The sequence below is a fragment of the Caretta caretta genome, chromosome 5 (assembly GCF_965140235.1).
Source record: "Caretta caretta isolate rCarCar2 chromosome 5, rCarCar1.hap1, whole genome shotgun sequence".
Taxonomy (NCBI): Eukaryota; Metazoa; Chordata; order Testudines; family Cheloniidae; genus Caretta; species Caretta caretta.
Window position 1 is genome coordinate 36,796,347 of NC_134210.1, and position 15,852 is coordinate 36,812,198.

At 41.3% G+C, this 15,852-nt stretch overlaps 1 protein-coding gene across 2 annotated transcripts in view; it reads left to right on the plus strand.

Annotated features, from left to right (window-relative positions):
• The first annotated feature begins 4,183 nt into the window (after window positions 1–4,183).
• The window catches only part of GPBP1 (GC-rich promoter binding protein 1), a 59,799-nt gene continuing 48,130 nt past the window's right edge, over window positions 4,184–15,852 (plus strand). The window contains exons 1-3 of one of the 2 annotated variants that reach the window (XM_048849903.2): window positions 4,184–4,340; window positions 5,496–6,562; window positions 7,655–7,723. The gene's annotated coding sequence lies outside the window, so the exon portion shown is untranslated. The remainder of the gene's footprint in view (window positions 4,341–5,495; window positions 6,563–7,654; window positions 7,724–15,852) is intronic. The other variant, XM_048849906.2, reaches the window with a different exon arrangement.

Below are 15,852 nucleotides of genomic sequence, written 5' to 3' on the forward strand. Positions count from 1 at the left end.
AGCTTCTTAATCCTTTACAGGTGAAAGGGTTTTGCCTCTGGTCAGGAGGGATTTTACAGCACTGTACACAGAAAGGTGGTTACCCTTCCCTTTATATTTATGACAGGCTATTATATAGGAACTTATAACAATTTTAAGCTATTAAAAGGAATTGCAAATAATGAACATAAAATCAAATTCAAATGATAAAAATACTTGCCAATATCTATTTTAATTACAATTACACATAATTTTCTGTTTAATTTTTCGTTTTATTAATTGCAGAATCATTTTACCTTTCCTTAAATCATACTTTCATCTCCACAGCTTTATATTGAAATAATTTTACCTGAAAATGTGATTTCAAATTGTCAGGAAGTTTAACCAGATATTTTACAGTTGCCAAAGTTACCAATAGCTCTAAAATAGATACAAGTAAAATTATTTCAAATTAATTGAACACATTTTCCTATATAGATATAAACTGTAACTATTTTTTAATCTAATTTATAGAAACCTAATGAAACCTCTCAATGCTGTTTTAAATTTAAATCACAAGAATTAAGATATTGTTTTCCTAATCTCAAAATCCAGTTGGTGAAGGTTTCTCACCCTATTGCCCTTAATAGCTCTGCTTAAATTTCCTATCAACTCCTGCTATCTTTTGTTAGAATCAGGGTACGTCTATACTACCCGACGGATCGGCAGGCAGCCATCAATGCGGCGGGGGGGAGGGTGTCGATTTATCGTGTCTAGTCTAGACGCGATAAATCAACCCCCGAGCTCTCTCCCATTGACTCCTGTACTCTAGCGCCATGAGAGATGCAGGCAGAGTTGACGGGGGAGCGGCAGCTGTCGACTCACCATAATGAAGACACCGTGATGAGTAGGTCTAAGTACGTCAACTTCAGCTACGTTGTTCAAGTAGCTGAAGTTGTGTAACTTAGATCGAACCCCCCTACCCCCACCTCCAGTGTAGACCAGGCCTTAGTATGGTCCTGAAGCAGCTGGTCTGCTTCCATGGGATCCCAAGATGTAGGCCTCAATCCTGCAAACACTTACATACATGCTTAACTTTAATAATAAAATGCAACTAACTCATGTGGCTATACTTAAGCACATGCATAAGCGTTTGCAAGCTCAGTTCCTGAATTGCCTTTAATTCCCCCTTAGCTGGAAGAAAATATAGGTTTGATCATAACCTTTAAGAAAAGGTTTAGGACTCATTCATCTGTAGATCTCCGCTTCAGGATGCCATGAATTTATTTGTGTAGCTACCTCCTTAATCCATGTTTTTACAAGTGATGACCAATTTTGGCACCATTAAGCTAAACACTGGGAATGCCCCATTTTTGACTACAAATCACTAATATTTTTTGGCAAGCGGGATATATAACAAAGAAAGAATGTTGCTGATTTTGTATTTAACTGGAAGTATTTGAAGGAAGTACTTCTTCACATAATCTACAGTCAGCGCATGGAGCTCGTTGACAGGGGATGTTGTGAAGGCTAAAACTATAATTGGTTTCAAAAAAGAATTACATAAGTTAATGGAGGATAGGTTCATCAATGATTATTAGTCAAGCTGGTCAGGGATGCAACCGTATGCTCTGACTGGGAGAAGCTGGGACTGGATGACAGCGGAAGGATCACTTGCTAATTGCCCTGTTCTGTTGATTCCATCTGAGGCATTTGGCTCTGGCCACTGTGGGAAGATGGGATACTGGGAGAGGTGGACCATTGGTCTGATTCAGTATGGCAATTCTTATGACGGTCTCTGAGTTCTAAGACAGGTGTATGATTTTGCTTTAGGGGCATTGGAGATGTTAGGGTATGTCATGAATGAATCCATGGAGTCTGCATGGTGCACAAAGCTGTGATTAGAAAAGGAGTACTTGGGGCACAAGTACTCCTTTTCTTTTTGCGAATACAGACTAACACGGCTGCTACTCTGAAAGCTGTGATTGTGTGTGATTGAGAAATGTGCTGTGAAGTGATAGAAAATATGTTGGGCCCTAATGAGGATTGCTTCCTTCACTTTCTGTCTTATTCTTTTCAGAGCAAGATCCTTACTGAAGAAAAGCAACAAGAAGAAAAATAGATGGAAACAAAATTAAAAAGGATTTATATGGCAGAGTGAATTACAGTAGAACCTCAGAGTTTCGAACACCTCTGGAATGGAGGTTGTTTGTAACTCTGAAATGTTTGTAACAAAACGTTGTTTTCAAAATTTACCATTGACTTAATAATACTGCTTTGAAACTTTACTGTGCAGAATAAAAAAGTTGCTTTCCCTTTACGTCTTAGCAGTTTATGTTTAACACAGTACTGTACTGTATTTGCTGTATTGGCTCCATTCCTCCATGAATCAATACACATTTGAATAAACTATCCCATCAGTAGAGGCATAAATAATGTTCCACACACAGTAAATGTTAAGCTGTTTTTGAAAGCCTTCAAATGAGCTCACAGTCCAATTTTCACTTGCAGTGTTTAGTAACTAGCAAGGTCTCTGTAAACATTACAAAACTACTCTACAATGGGCAGTCTCTGCTTAAGGGCCACATTCTTCCCTCCACTAATGCAAGCTAAGTAGAATACAGACAATCAGAATCCACTGGGAGCGGGCTGAGAAGGGAGAAATGCCAGTTCCAGGTCATGCTCTCCACCTCCCTGGAGCTACATGGAAGCTCCTCTATTCTCCATGCATGGGTATTTGGAGCCAGAGCAGGGAGGAACGGAGCCAGGGATCAGCTGCTTGCCATAGCAATGCTCCCTTGCAAAACTCAGTTGGAATTCTGAGTGTGCAAGGAATTCAGGATTGTATCTTTAATTACTGTCATACATCTCCCATGACTATTATATACTGGATGACCAATTGACAGATTGCACTCCCTTACACCCATAGGGGCAGCTGCATAGCTGGGGAGGATTTGCCCAGGGAAAAAGTCTTTAGTACTACTGCTCTGCCAAAGAAAAGTAGCTTTAAATACTGGCGGGAATACCACAGAGGAAACAGTGGTGGTGACTATTTGAGTTACTCAGTCAAAATATCTCATCCAGTCTGGTTCCACACTCTCTCTGAGGCTGTCACTTTTGATTGTTTTTGAGGCTAGTGGTTTCCAATAACTAGGCTCTGCTGGCTTGTGATGATGGCAGAACCCAGATCACGACTCCCAACTCCAAATGTTCACAACTCATGAGTCAAGCACACGCCCTAGCCCCCCCCTTCTATGAGATTTGTTTAAAATAATCAGATTTTTAATAAAATAACACATTGAGGTCTCTATGTTTGCCCACTAGTTCTATATTATAAAAGCAAAACCCTGTACTGCTAGCTGCAGTCTGTTTCCTCTTTAAGGTTTCAGAGTGGTAGCTGTAAAAAGAAAAGGAGTACTTGTGGCACCTTAGAGACTAACCAATTTATTTGAGCTCAAATAAATTGGTTAGTTTCTAAGGTGCCACAAGTACTCCTTTTCTTTTTGCGAATACAGACTAACACGGCTGTTACTCTGAAACCAGTGGTAGCTGTGTTAGTCCGTATCAGCAAAAATAAGGAGGAGTCCTTGTAGCACCTTAGAGACTAATACATTTACTTGGGCATAAGCTTTTGCAGGCTAAAACCTTTCTCTTTAACTCACTCATCGCTAATAGGTCTGTCACCGCATAGGTGCATTGTAACTAAATTCCAGTACCGTGAAGAACTAAAGATTGCTCTCAAATTTCACACAGTGCCTCAATCACAGAGTAACAACGAGCTGTGTTCTCCACAGCCAGCACAATACACAACTCAGCCTCGTACCCGGACCGCTCCTACTCAGGGGTCCCCAGGTGTTATAACACCAGAGACAGTGGGGTCACGAGGGATACTATTCATTAGGATTAATACACTCTCCCGGTTGCGCCCCACTGGGGTGAGCCGCGGTCGGGGACGCCTCACTCCCAGACCAGAGACAAGCTGCGCGCGCTGGGGATTCCCCCTCAGCTGTTCTCAGAACGTTCGGGATTGTTCCGGGTGACGTCACAGCACGGGGGGCTCCCCGCTGGCTCAGGTGGCGCGGTGGGGGAGGGGCGGAGCAGACGGCGGGGGTTCCTTGAAACTCCTCCACGGCGTGGGCTGGCGCCGCTTGAAACTCCTCCCCTTTCGCCTTGCGGGTGGCTGGCCTGCTGGGGCCCGTCCCGCGGCGTCGGCGGGGCGCGCTGACTCTCGCGAGGTTTGGGCGCAGAGCATTGCGGCTCGGAGCGGCGCCATTTTGGGAGCGAGGCGAGTTGTGTGACTGTGTGTGGAGAAGCGGCAAAAGGAGCTTTCAAATCTGGGACCCTCTGCTCTCTGCCTGCCGCCGCCGGGACCAGCCAGCCGGGTACGGCCCGGGGCAGGCCCGAGGGGCTACGGGAGGCGGGCTCGGAGGCTCCGCTCGCGGCGGGGGCAGGGAGCTCCGTGGAGGGGAATCCCCGTTGTGGAGGGGGCTAGTGGCCTCCATGCGCTGGTGGGCAGGGGGTCCGGGCCCGGCGGCTCCGTGCGGGGAGGGGGAGCTGCGGCTGGGGGGCTGGTATGGGGGAGGGGAGCGGGGCTGTGTTGAGGGGCAGCAGGCGCGGGAAGGATCCCCTCGCTGCCTGGTGGGGGCTCCCGAGTGGGCGCGGGTCCCGCGGGGGCGGGGAGGGGGACTTCCTAGCACGGGAAGCCCCTCTCCTGCCCCCCCTTTGGGCGCCTCATTGCTGGTGGTCCCGCTCCCCATGGCCGGGCAGCCGCGGTGCATGTGGGCTCTGGGTTTGAGCACAGGGCTTTGTCGGGGGTGGGGCTGGCTGAGCCGGCAAGTGCTTGGATCAGGGTGAGGGGCAGCACTAGAACCCGAGTGAGGATTTTAAAGCTCTCCTCGACAGATCCAGCGTGCGAAGCCTCAAGGCGAATCCCTCCGGGAAAGTGACTTCTTGCCGCTGTGCGTGTGTGTCTGTGGCGTGGTGGCGGCAGTAAATACGCTTCCACCGATGCCTTAAAAACAAACGCATTCAATTGAAAGCTTTCACGTTGGTGTGTGAGCTAATCCTGACTGCAGCCTGTGCGTTCGTTACTCCTGTTTATTTCTCTTTCTTAGTGGGAGTGCTGGAGGGATTTCCCAGGTAGCTCGTTAATGTCTGGAGGGTGGTTTTTTTTTTTTTTTTTTTGTTGCCGTTTGGCATTTTTAACCTAGGATCAGCAGCTTCCTTTTTTGGTGTAACACTTTTTTTTAATGAAAATGAGAAGTCTGTAAACCTTCCTGGTTGGTTTCTCTTTGGTGGGGGAGCAAAGGTCTGTTTGTATTAAGGCAAGAAGAAACTTCAGCGTGCTCAGCATGTTTATTGATACTGTATTGTGCTCTGTTCACTAGGAAATGTCTGCTTCTTCCTTGTTCCTCTTCTCTCTCAATCATGTGAGCACTGCATTTTTTTTAAAGATGTCAGATTAGTTTTATAGGCAAATATATAATAGAACTTTCAGAAAGGAAAACTGATTGTTTTTTTTTTTTCCCCTCCTGTAGGCAGTTTGGATTATAAAGGCTATCCTGGATATTTAGAGCCTTTTGCTTCACTTTGTTGTGGAGGGGGAGAAAGGTGGACGTTGACCTGCAGCCTTTGCTTCAGTTGAAGAGGGGAAAAAAATAACTGGACATCGACCTGGAATTATGATTTATTCAGTCACGTCCTACTCACAAGGCTTCTGAAACTGTCAGAAAACATCTAAGAAGTAAATTGAAAGCTTGTGAAGTCTTGAATTTCTCTACTCAAAAGTACGAGACACCTCATCTGTGGACGCTTTTGTCCACATGGAATGGATAATTAGTTAAATTTCTTAAGCTCAGCATACTTCTGCTGTTAAAATTAAAGGTTTTTTTTCCTTTGAATTAAAAATTTTCAGGCACTGGCTAAGATACGTTTGAGTCATATGCATAACTAGTTTTGTCAACTGGTTTTAGATTGCATTAAGTGTAATCCTTGGTTGCTGTTTAAGCACGGCTGAAGAGTTTCATGGCAGATATTTTTACCTTCATTTTATTTTTTAAATATTCTGACACAGCCTTTTTTACTTTGCAATGAAACCTATTTTCTAAATGAAGAGATTAATAGAACTTTGTTTTTCTTTTTTCCTTTTATATTTTATTTGAGTTTTTTGGTAAAATGTTGCCAACAATCAGTATGGCGGTATCCAGATAGCCATTGTTTGCAGATGCCTCTATGAGCTGAATCTTAGAAATTTTCTTCAGTTCAGATGTGAAATTTGGCTTTTCAGTTTTACTCTTGGTGTCATAAAAGGTATATTTATTTCATCAGGAGCTGATGCTCATTACATTGAGATGTACATGGAATAGTAAAGAGAAGAGGCCGCAAAAAGATAGAACAAGCTTCTTAAATCAGACTTGCAAATTTTGGAAATAGATTTGTGAAGGCTGTAAACGAGAAGGATGGGTAGCTGATTTCTGAGAGGGGAACTCTGTCAAATAGCTACTGATGTAGTATCTTCAAGGACTCTGGCTATTATTTCAAGGAAAACAAACTGGAAAATACAAATTACACTGAGCTAACAACTTGTACAGTCTTCTTGGATTTTGTAAGTATTGTACTGTGCATGAATCAATACACATTTGAATAAACTATCCCATCAGTAGAGGCATAAATAATGTTCCACACACAGTAAATGTTAAGCTGTTTTTGAAAGCCTTCAAATGAGCTCACAGTCCAGTTTTCACTTGCAGTGTTTAGTAACTAGCAAGGTCTCTGTAAATATTGGAAGCTGTTGCAAGAAGATATAGCATTAAGTAGAGAAAATCTTATGTGATTTTGAGGATTTGTGTTAAACCAGTGGTTCTCAAACTTTTATACTGGTGACTCCTTTCATATAGCAAGCCTCTGAGTGCCATTTCTCTTCTCCCCCTCCCCCCCCAAATGAATTAAAAACACTTTTAAATATATTTAACACCATTATAAATGCTGGAGGCAAAGTGGTGTTTGGGGTGGAGGCTGACCACTTGCGACCCCCCCATGTAATAACGTCGTGAGCTGCGGAGGGGTCCCAACCCCCAGTTTGAGAGCCCCTGCTTTAAACTGTGTGCTGATGTATAAATGTTTAGGTATTCTGTGTTTTTTTTGTTTACGCTGTATGCTGAACATCAAGAAGTTAATACTTTTGACTAAGTTGATTGAGCAGCGTACAGATGGAAAGAATGAAATTCTCAATGCACACACTACCGCCTAGAAACTTTTCATAAGGTTGCTTGAAGTGATAGACGCTTCATATCTTGCACAATTTTGTGCTATGTAGCTAAATTGATTTCCTGCAGTGTATGTTAAGAATTAAGGGTGAAGACAGTAGTTCCTGTCCATGTTCAGGTTTTGATAAAACATCTGTTTAAGCAGGCTGACTTTTTTTAAGTTGCATTCAGAGTAATTTAGTGAAATGTGATGGGTTTTAACCCTCTGTCTAGTTCCTGAAAGCTCCCTTGATTTTTCTGATTCTTCAGATACCAATAGGTTGCTTAATTCACCACTTCACATTTTTATTGTTAAATTTCACATCTTTACTGTTAAATTTATTATTGTTCCTCTTTTTCACCGGAAACATGGGGAGCTTCATTACAAGAAACAGCTTGCCTATTAATTGTAAAAACATTTACTGCAATATTTTAAATTAATTTCTCTGCAGGTTTGCTTTCAACAAATCCACTACTGCCTCAAGAAAAATTTAAGATGGACAAAACAACCTAGTTCAAAAGTCAGTGGTAACTTTATTCAGCTTTAATCTTGTTTTTCATACATAAAGATCATGTTGACCTAGGTTTAAATAATTAAAGCACTGTTTGTAATCTGGCACCTTTACTGAAGTGGCCATATTTTCATAATTTTTTCTTTAAGCTCTTCAAAATTTGTTTGCTAATACCAATTTTGAGTCTTCTCCAGGGCTCTAAAATGGGATCTGGGGCAGTGTCTTGAAGGGAAACCTCACATACAAGCAATTGTAAAGGAATGTGAAGCTGTGCCTTGATGACTTTATTGGAATTGCTTTTTCTATATGCTGATATTTTGACCAGGAAGATCTTGTTTTAAATAGGCCTACTTCATAGGACCTGTATTCAGGTTCCTGTGTGATCAGAATTACCCTCTTCCACCTCCCTCCTCAGTGTTGGAGGAGCTTTACACTAAATACAGCACTTCAGAATAAAACTCCTCACTATCTTATTTGGCTTCTGCTGAATCAAAATCTATTATGTACACCATCATTAAAGGGTTACCCTGATCTAGTTATGGTTCTGGGATAGTTTCAGGAGTTCTACCTACTCCCAAATCCCATGGCCAAGTTTTGTGGGGTTTTTTACTCTAATTCTCCTATTTTTTTTCCTCAAGTGTTTCTTTCCTCCTTTGCTTAACCCATGCAATCATGAGAAAATGATTAAAGGTCTGATCCTGTAATAAGCTCTGCATGGACGGATCCCTCTGCCTGTGAGGAACCCCATTGAATTTAATTGGGCTCTACACTGACTCATGGATCTCTTTATAATGGAGTTAATTGAATGACTGGGGGCTAATTGATTATACAGGATAAATTGTGAGATTGTCTATACACAAAGTATTGTAAATTTATAAAGTAAGCAAAGTAAAAAATGGAGAAATACCTTTTTTTAAATCTTTCAATTATAATAATGTGTTATTGCTTCAAGTAGGTTTAAAAAAAAAATTCAGCCATAAGTGATTTTTTTTAAAGTTGATGGTGTTTCCTTAAATTACCTATCTATAGGTTCCATACTACTGCCCATCAATGTAGTATCTACGTGTCTTCCATTTAAAACTCATAGTAATAGGAAAGACCCTAATGCTATTAAAGCTGCTGATTTTCAGTATTACTATAACTTGTTCTTGATCCAGTTTTCTCATTGAAATCAAGCCCTTTCCCACCCTGGGACATTCATTCTGTGGAGTGATTTTTTTCCCTTTCTCTGGATGGTTCTACCCTAGTTCTCTGTCTGGTATATAGAAGGGTGCCCTTCACTCTTGATACATTGACTCCATTCTTTACACTTTCCTAGTTGCTGGTAGCAGGAGAGTTTTTCTTTTCACTACTATCCCCTAACTTAGGATCCTAGGATGATCTCACTTGAGAGCTAAGTATCCTGCTTTGCATGCATATGTATTGGACATAGTTTGAAGCTCTCCTGTAGTTGTTACTGTATCTCTTGATGGGACATTGCACCTTGACCAAAATTCATACAGTAGTTAGGGCCTACTAAGGAAAAAATTGCCACCATGCTGGTCCATTACAGTGCCGCCTCTTTATTGATATTTTTAAAATTTTGATAGCACTTACTAGGCTGCAGCACTTTGCAGACAGATATGAAGATGAGGTCCCTGCTCTGAAGAATTTATGCTATAACACTTGGTTTAAACACATTTATTGTACTGGTATAACTGTCAGGGCTGTAGGTTTTTTATCAATATAGCTATCCTGGCACAACCCCTAGGGCAGTGGTTCTCAAATTTTTTGTTTTGTTTTTCACGGACCACTTGAAAATTGCTGATGGTCTTGGCGGACCACTTAATGATCTTTCCAAATGTTGTTTGTACCATAAGCTAACTGTTGTAAAGCGCTTTGGATAAAAGCGCAAAATACGAAACAAACTTAATAATTAATATTTTTTGTTCTACAAATAAAAGCACACAACTCATATTTTAATATCCATAGTCTTAACTTTCTAATGTGATGGATGTGCCCTCTCTCCTCTCCTTTTCCCAGCCCCAGCTTGAGGGCTGCTGCGGCAGGGGTCTCCCTCTCCCCAACCGCAGCAGCCCCTGAGCTGGAGCGGGGGGGATGGAGGGGTGGGAAGTGTCCTCTCCCCTGCCACAGCGGCCACAGAGCTGAGACTGGGAAGGAGGGCCATCTCTCCCCAGCAGCTGCAGCCCTGGAGCTGGGGAAGGTTGCCTCTTTCTCTGGCTGCCGCAGCTCTGCACATCCCAAATTCCCCCCAGTCCCACTTCTCTCCCTACTGCCCCCTCCCATCTATCCCCCTATTCCTCCCAAGGCCACCACTTCACCTTACATGTGCGTCTTCTCCAGGGTCCAGGCACCTAATTAGTGGAGTCACTCCTGCACAGCTCCACTAATTAGGTAGGTGGCCATTCATTCTCTCGTTTGCAGCCACCCAGGCGCGCACCTTAGAGGGAACTATTCACGGACCACACTTTGAGAACCTCTGCCCTAGGGCATGCAGTCATATTGCTATAAAGGAGTCTTATACTGGTACAGCTTGTTTCCCTTGCAGTACACAAATCTATACATATATAAGCTTTTATCGTTAGACAAGGCCTAAAGAGTTAACGTACATACAGATTGATAGGATGCAGTGAATGTGATGATATGAGGAGGTTGAACAGATGTCCTGCTTTGCGATTTGTTTGGATTTTTATCCACTTTAAGATTTGCACCTCTATCTGTCACTGTGGTGAGTTTCTTCCATGTAAAATAAATTTGAATAGAACACATTGGCAATACATAAATTCCTCATGGACTTCTGGAGTTTCCTATTCTTAATCTTGTTTTGTGTTTAATTTTGAGTAAACTGAGTTAATGTTCTTCTGTGGGGAGGATTAGTTGTGATAGGCCTCTTTGTACGGAGCGCTAGTGTTGTAAAATGGTGCATACTGTGTGTGTGTGTAAAAAAAACAAACAAAAAACAAAAACAAAAACCTAAAAAAACTGTAGTTTATAGTAGTGCTTTGCCGTTACTGTCTTGACAGTGATTGTGACATCAGTCATTGACTGTCCTACAGTGAGGTGCCTGAATTGGTATGGTGCTACAGGCCCTTTGTTTCTTTTTCATAATACACATGGACAGCTCCACAGTTGGCTGCCTTCCCGTACTGAGGAGGTTATATGCAGGCAGGGTGCTGCATTCATGGCCGTTCTCTACTGCCTTCAGTATCCAATATATACTCAACTCCTTCTTCAGTCACCTTATATTGTCACTGTACATATATATAATGGCTCCTATTTGTTTAACACAGCCTAGATGAATCTTGAAAACTAGACAGTCAGCACCTGAAGCATTTAGTGCAATAATAAGCACTTTGACCCTCCTGCATAGGGAAGTGGATCAGGATTTAATTACCTTCTACCTGCAAGGTGCTGCCGGTGCAAAACTAACTAGTTTCTCTCAATTTCTCTTTTTGGAGTCCTTTTGTATGTGTAAAATGCTGCAGCAAAATAAAGGATTAAACAGCAAAAAGCAAGAAAACGGGGTGGGGAGGGGAGAAATGAGGAAAGATGTGTGGCTGGATGGATGGAATTCCATAGGATACAGAAAAGGTAGTGAAATATGGTAGTAATAGTCTTAACACTAGTGCTCGACTAACTTTGTAGCAGTGACAGATTCTTCAACCCTTTATCTGGTTCTTTTTTTTTGAACCCTATACAATTCGTGGAGGATAGGTCCATCAATGGCTATTAGCCAGGATGGTCAGGGGTGGTGTCCCTAGCCTCTGTTTGCCAAAAGCTGGGAATGAGCGATGGGGAAAGGCTCACTTGATTATCTATCTGTTCTGTTCGTTCCCTCTGGGACACCTGGCATTGGCCACTGTTGGAAGACAGGATATCGGACTAGATGGACCTTTGCTCTGACCCAGTATGGCTGTTCTTATGTAGGGATGCAGGACTCTTCTGTTGAGTCATCCTGATGTCAGGTTCTTAAGCTCTGTAGAAATGCAGAAGTATTTTTGCTAAATGACTCTGAAGTTTGGTGAGGTATATCCAGTTAGCTACAATGTAAAGCATTGTCGGTACTAGAGAAATGCATTGGTTTAACTAAATAGATTTTAAAAACAATTGGCTTAGTTCAGCTGGTGCACTTCTGTGGTATGTACATGGTTTGATTATAAGAGGGGTGAAAGTGCTTCTCTCAGGTAAATGGTATAAGGGACAGGGATGGAGTTGTCTTTCCTCCTTCCCCCCCCCCCCCCCCCCCCCAAAACAAACAAACAAATCCCAACCTCCTAGGAGCTGCCAGTTTTGATAGAGCTTAGACTGATTTTATAGTTATGTATAAACTTGCCAAATCCCAGGAAGTGAGTAAGTTTAGAATATGTACAATGTCTGTGTGCACACTCGGAGCAGAGGGGGAATTCCACCTGCATATGCATTTCTATTGCTGGTTATGAGAGACACCAGCATTTACATGTCTGTTATCAAAGCATACTTGGAGAGCCCAGCCATATTACTATTTAAAAAACCCCCAAGCGTGTCAAAGTGTGTGACAGATAACTTAGCAGTTCTTCCTCCATTTTTTTAACTACTTGTTCTTTCCCAATAAACTCCTAATGTTTTCTCTTGCTGTTGGTCCTCAGGTGACATTTGTCCTCATGGCTTTCTAAAGGTGACTTGAAAAGGGAGGGAGAGAAAATGAGTTTGTACCCTTTGTTGCTTCTCTGTTTATAGAGAAGAACTGAGAGGTTTTTTCCCCTCAAAACCAAAATTCTGCTTGTTTTTTTACATTAGAAAATGAGGTCTTGTCAATTATGGAAGACTTCATGGCAACTGGTCAGAATAGAGAAACTTCCATCACAATTGGAGATGAACTAAATGCTGTGCAATTGAGAGGGGATGGGAATTTTTTTGTCAATGTTAAAATCTTTAAAGCTTTTGACATCTGAAGTCATTGGAGGAAAGAAATTTGTTTCAAGATTCCACCTATTTACCTTCAGTTAAGGTGTGAAATCTCGCAGTAAAGAATTCTTCCAGCAAAACTAAGGAAAATCAAACTTGAATGCATAATATTCTGTGGCAACACTTCCAACCCCCCTATACTTTCAGAGGTCCTTTCTACATGAAAAGAAAATAAAAAGGCACAAACCCAACTTAAACAATCCCTTTCTCCTTGCCTTTACATTTGGAGGAAGATAGGAATTGGTATAAGCAACTATGTGCGGCGTGGCCATCTTTAAAAAAATAAAAATCAGGTTGATTTGGACCAAAACCTTAGTTTCGGTAAATCCCTGTTTTTACGAAATCTTCAGATTTGAATTTGATTCTGAATTTAATTACTCTGAGTTTAAAATTTTTAGCAAAAATAATATTTTGGAAATCTAAATACTCCCTGCTGTATTTTACAAAGTGAAACTAACTAGTCTGTTTTAATTGTTGAAACTTAAAACGACTTCAGTTGAAATAATACAAGGTGAAGACACAGAAAAGGACATTTTTTATTAGAAATGTTTAACCTGGTAAAAATAGAATTTGTCTTATTGTGGAGACTCTCTGCCAATGACTAGAGCTGACTAGAGGATGAAAATTCCGTTTTGCAAAAACTTGCATTCCACGTTTGAATGAAAACCAAACATTTCAAATGTTATCACAACTGGAATTGTCAAGTCTGCTTTCTGATCAAAACCTGAGCTTTTTGATTTGGGAAACAGAGCGTATATCTATAGCTGGTGCGGGCACTGGCCTGAGATCTGGGAGACCAGGTTCAGGTCCCCACTCTACTTGATTCAGAGCAAAGTCTTTCATCTTATCAAGTTAAAGCAGGGACCTGAACCTGGGTCTCCTGTATCCCAAGCCAATACTGCTGTTCTATAGAGTGTGAGGAAAGTCAGTCTCTTTCAGTCTCTGATGTAAACTTTGAACCAAATGTGTCTTCTCAAAGCTGAATCATTTTGAGGAAAGAGCATATTTTTGTGACATTTTATTTCAGCAAAAATGTTTCACACAGCCCTAGTAGCTATTCCAAAGTTAGGTTTGCTTTCTGAAGTGGGCCTAATGTGACATAAATCCCTGCTTTTCTTTGAAAGTAGGTAGCCTTTTGGTGTGAACATCACATTTTTAAACCCTTTGAAATTTTTACGCAGTTTGGTTTCTTTTCATAACTTAATAGGAAGGGTTTGAAATATGGCTCTCTGAAAATTTTCCTTGCAGTTCATTTATTCAATCGATAAAAGATCGTGTATCTACACAAAATTAGAGGAGAGGTATATTCTAGAAGATAAGGAGTACTTGCACCTTCGAGACTAACCAATTTATTTGAGCATAAGCTTTCGTGAGCTACAGCTCACTTCATCGGTGCCACAAGTACTCCTTTTCTTTTTGCGAATACAGACTAACACAGCTGTTACTCTGAAACCTGTCATTCTAGAAGATAGATTTGGTGCCACATGTAGATTTTTTTTAAATGGATTTTTGCTCACTTTTGTCAGTTTATTTGTGATGAGAAAATATTTATGTACAAACAGTTAATGATAAGCTTCTGCAAAAATTTTACTGGGTGCCCTATGGTTGTGTAACAGGAGTTTTTTAAGTGCAGCTGTTGACATGTAGGCCTAGTCTACACTTAAATGTTAGGTTGCTATAGCCATGATGGTCAGGAGTGTGAAAAAAGGCATCATGCGAGCTGATTTTCAGTGGCACTCACACTGCCTGGATCCTGGCCACTGGTTCAGGAGGCTCTGCATTTTCATTTAATTTCAAATGAAGCTTCTTAAACATTTTTAAAAACCTTATTTACTTTACATACAACAATAGTTTAGTTATAAATTGAAGACTTATAGAGAGACCTTCTAAAAATGTTAAAATGTATTACTGGCACGCGAAACCTTAAATTAGAGTGAATAAATGAAGACTCGGCACATCACTTCTGAAAGGTTGCTGACCCCTGATCTACATTATGGCACTGTAATGCTGGTAATGTAGACATAGCAATAATAGTTAATGTATAGCAGCTGTTGGTGCAGAAAGTCTTCATTAGGAGTTGGACTTACATCTACCATTTATCTCATCTTCATGCATTACCAAACCCTCACTTAAACATTCAAAAAAAAAATCCAGGGAATTTAATATACAAAATCCTTTGTGAAACGGGTAGTGATGCCCTGTACCATGTGCCTGACTCAAATACACAAAGGCAAAAAAATGAAGTTAAGTTGCTGAACAGTACATAACCTCTTTTCTTTTACCTTCAGGCACCCACCTTAGCATTTTTACCACTACTACTGCATGCCACAGACAATGCAATGCAAGCTTAGCTCTGATCCCCAAAGGTTCTCCAACCTTCCTTCTCTCCCCTTTCCAAAGCTATTTGATCCCTGCACAACTGTGCCAAACACTCACAGCTGATAGTGTGAGGTGATGGTAGATTGGTAAAGGGCTTTGCGGTGGAGAGGGTAGTCTGAGGGGCAGAGTTAAGGTTTGGGTGCATGGCTGTGGTGTACTGTAGTTATGGTAGTAGTAAGATGTGAGCCTGTGGGTAAATGAGAAGAGGATATATACTATTAAGCTACCTAACTTTTCATTTCCTTTTGCCAGTATGTTGTGTGTGGAACCCTAACTGCTTCACAATAAAGATGTTTTGTGTGTGCACATCTCCCTTTTTAGTTTATCTGCTTCTTACTAGAGCCTTCATTCTGTACATCAGTACTTTTATATCTGTTCTTAACCATTCTGTAGTGAGCATCCAGAGATTTTAACTCCCTTCTTCTGCTTTAAAGTGTAGCTTCAGAGGGGATTGTCAACTTGAAATTTATTCAATTAAAAAAAGCTAAGTCGTCTTCAATATTACTTTTGCCTAGGCCACCCCTATTGATTTTTGTGGTATTGCAATCATATTTCTCTATTCTAATTTTTTTTCTCTTCTGATGTGAGCCACCCACAAGACAGTGAAATTTAGGCCTGGTCTACACTAAACTTAGGCTGACACAGGGGTGTGAAAAACCCTCACCCCCAAGTGAAATAGTTACGCCAACCTGACCCTGTTGTAGACAGTGCTAGGTGGACAGAAGAATTCTTCCATTAACCTAGCTACTGTCTCTTGGGGAGGTGGATTAACTCTGCCAGTGGGAAAGCAGCTCTTGTCAGTCTAGGTAATGTCT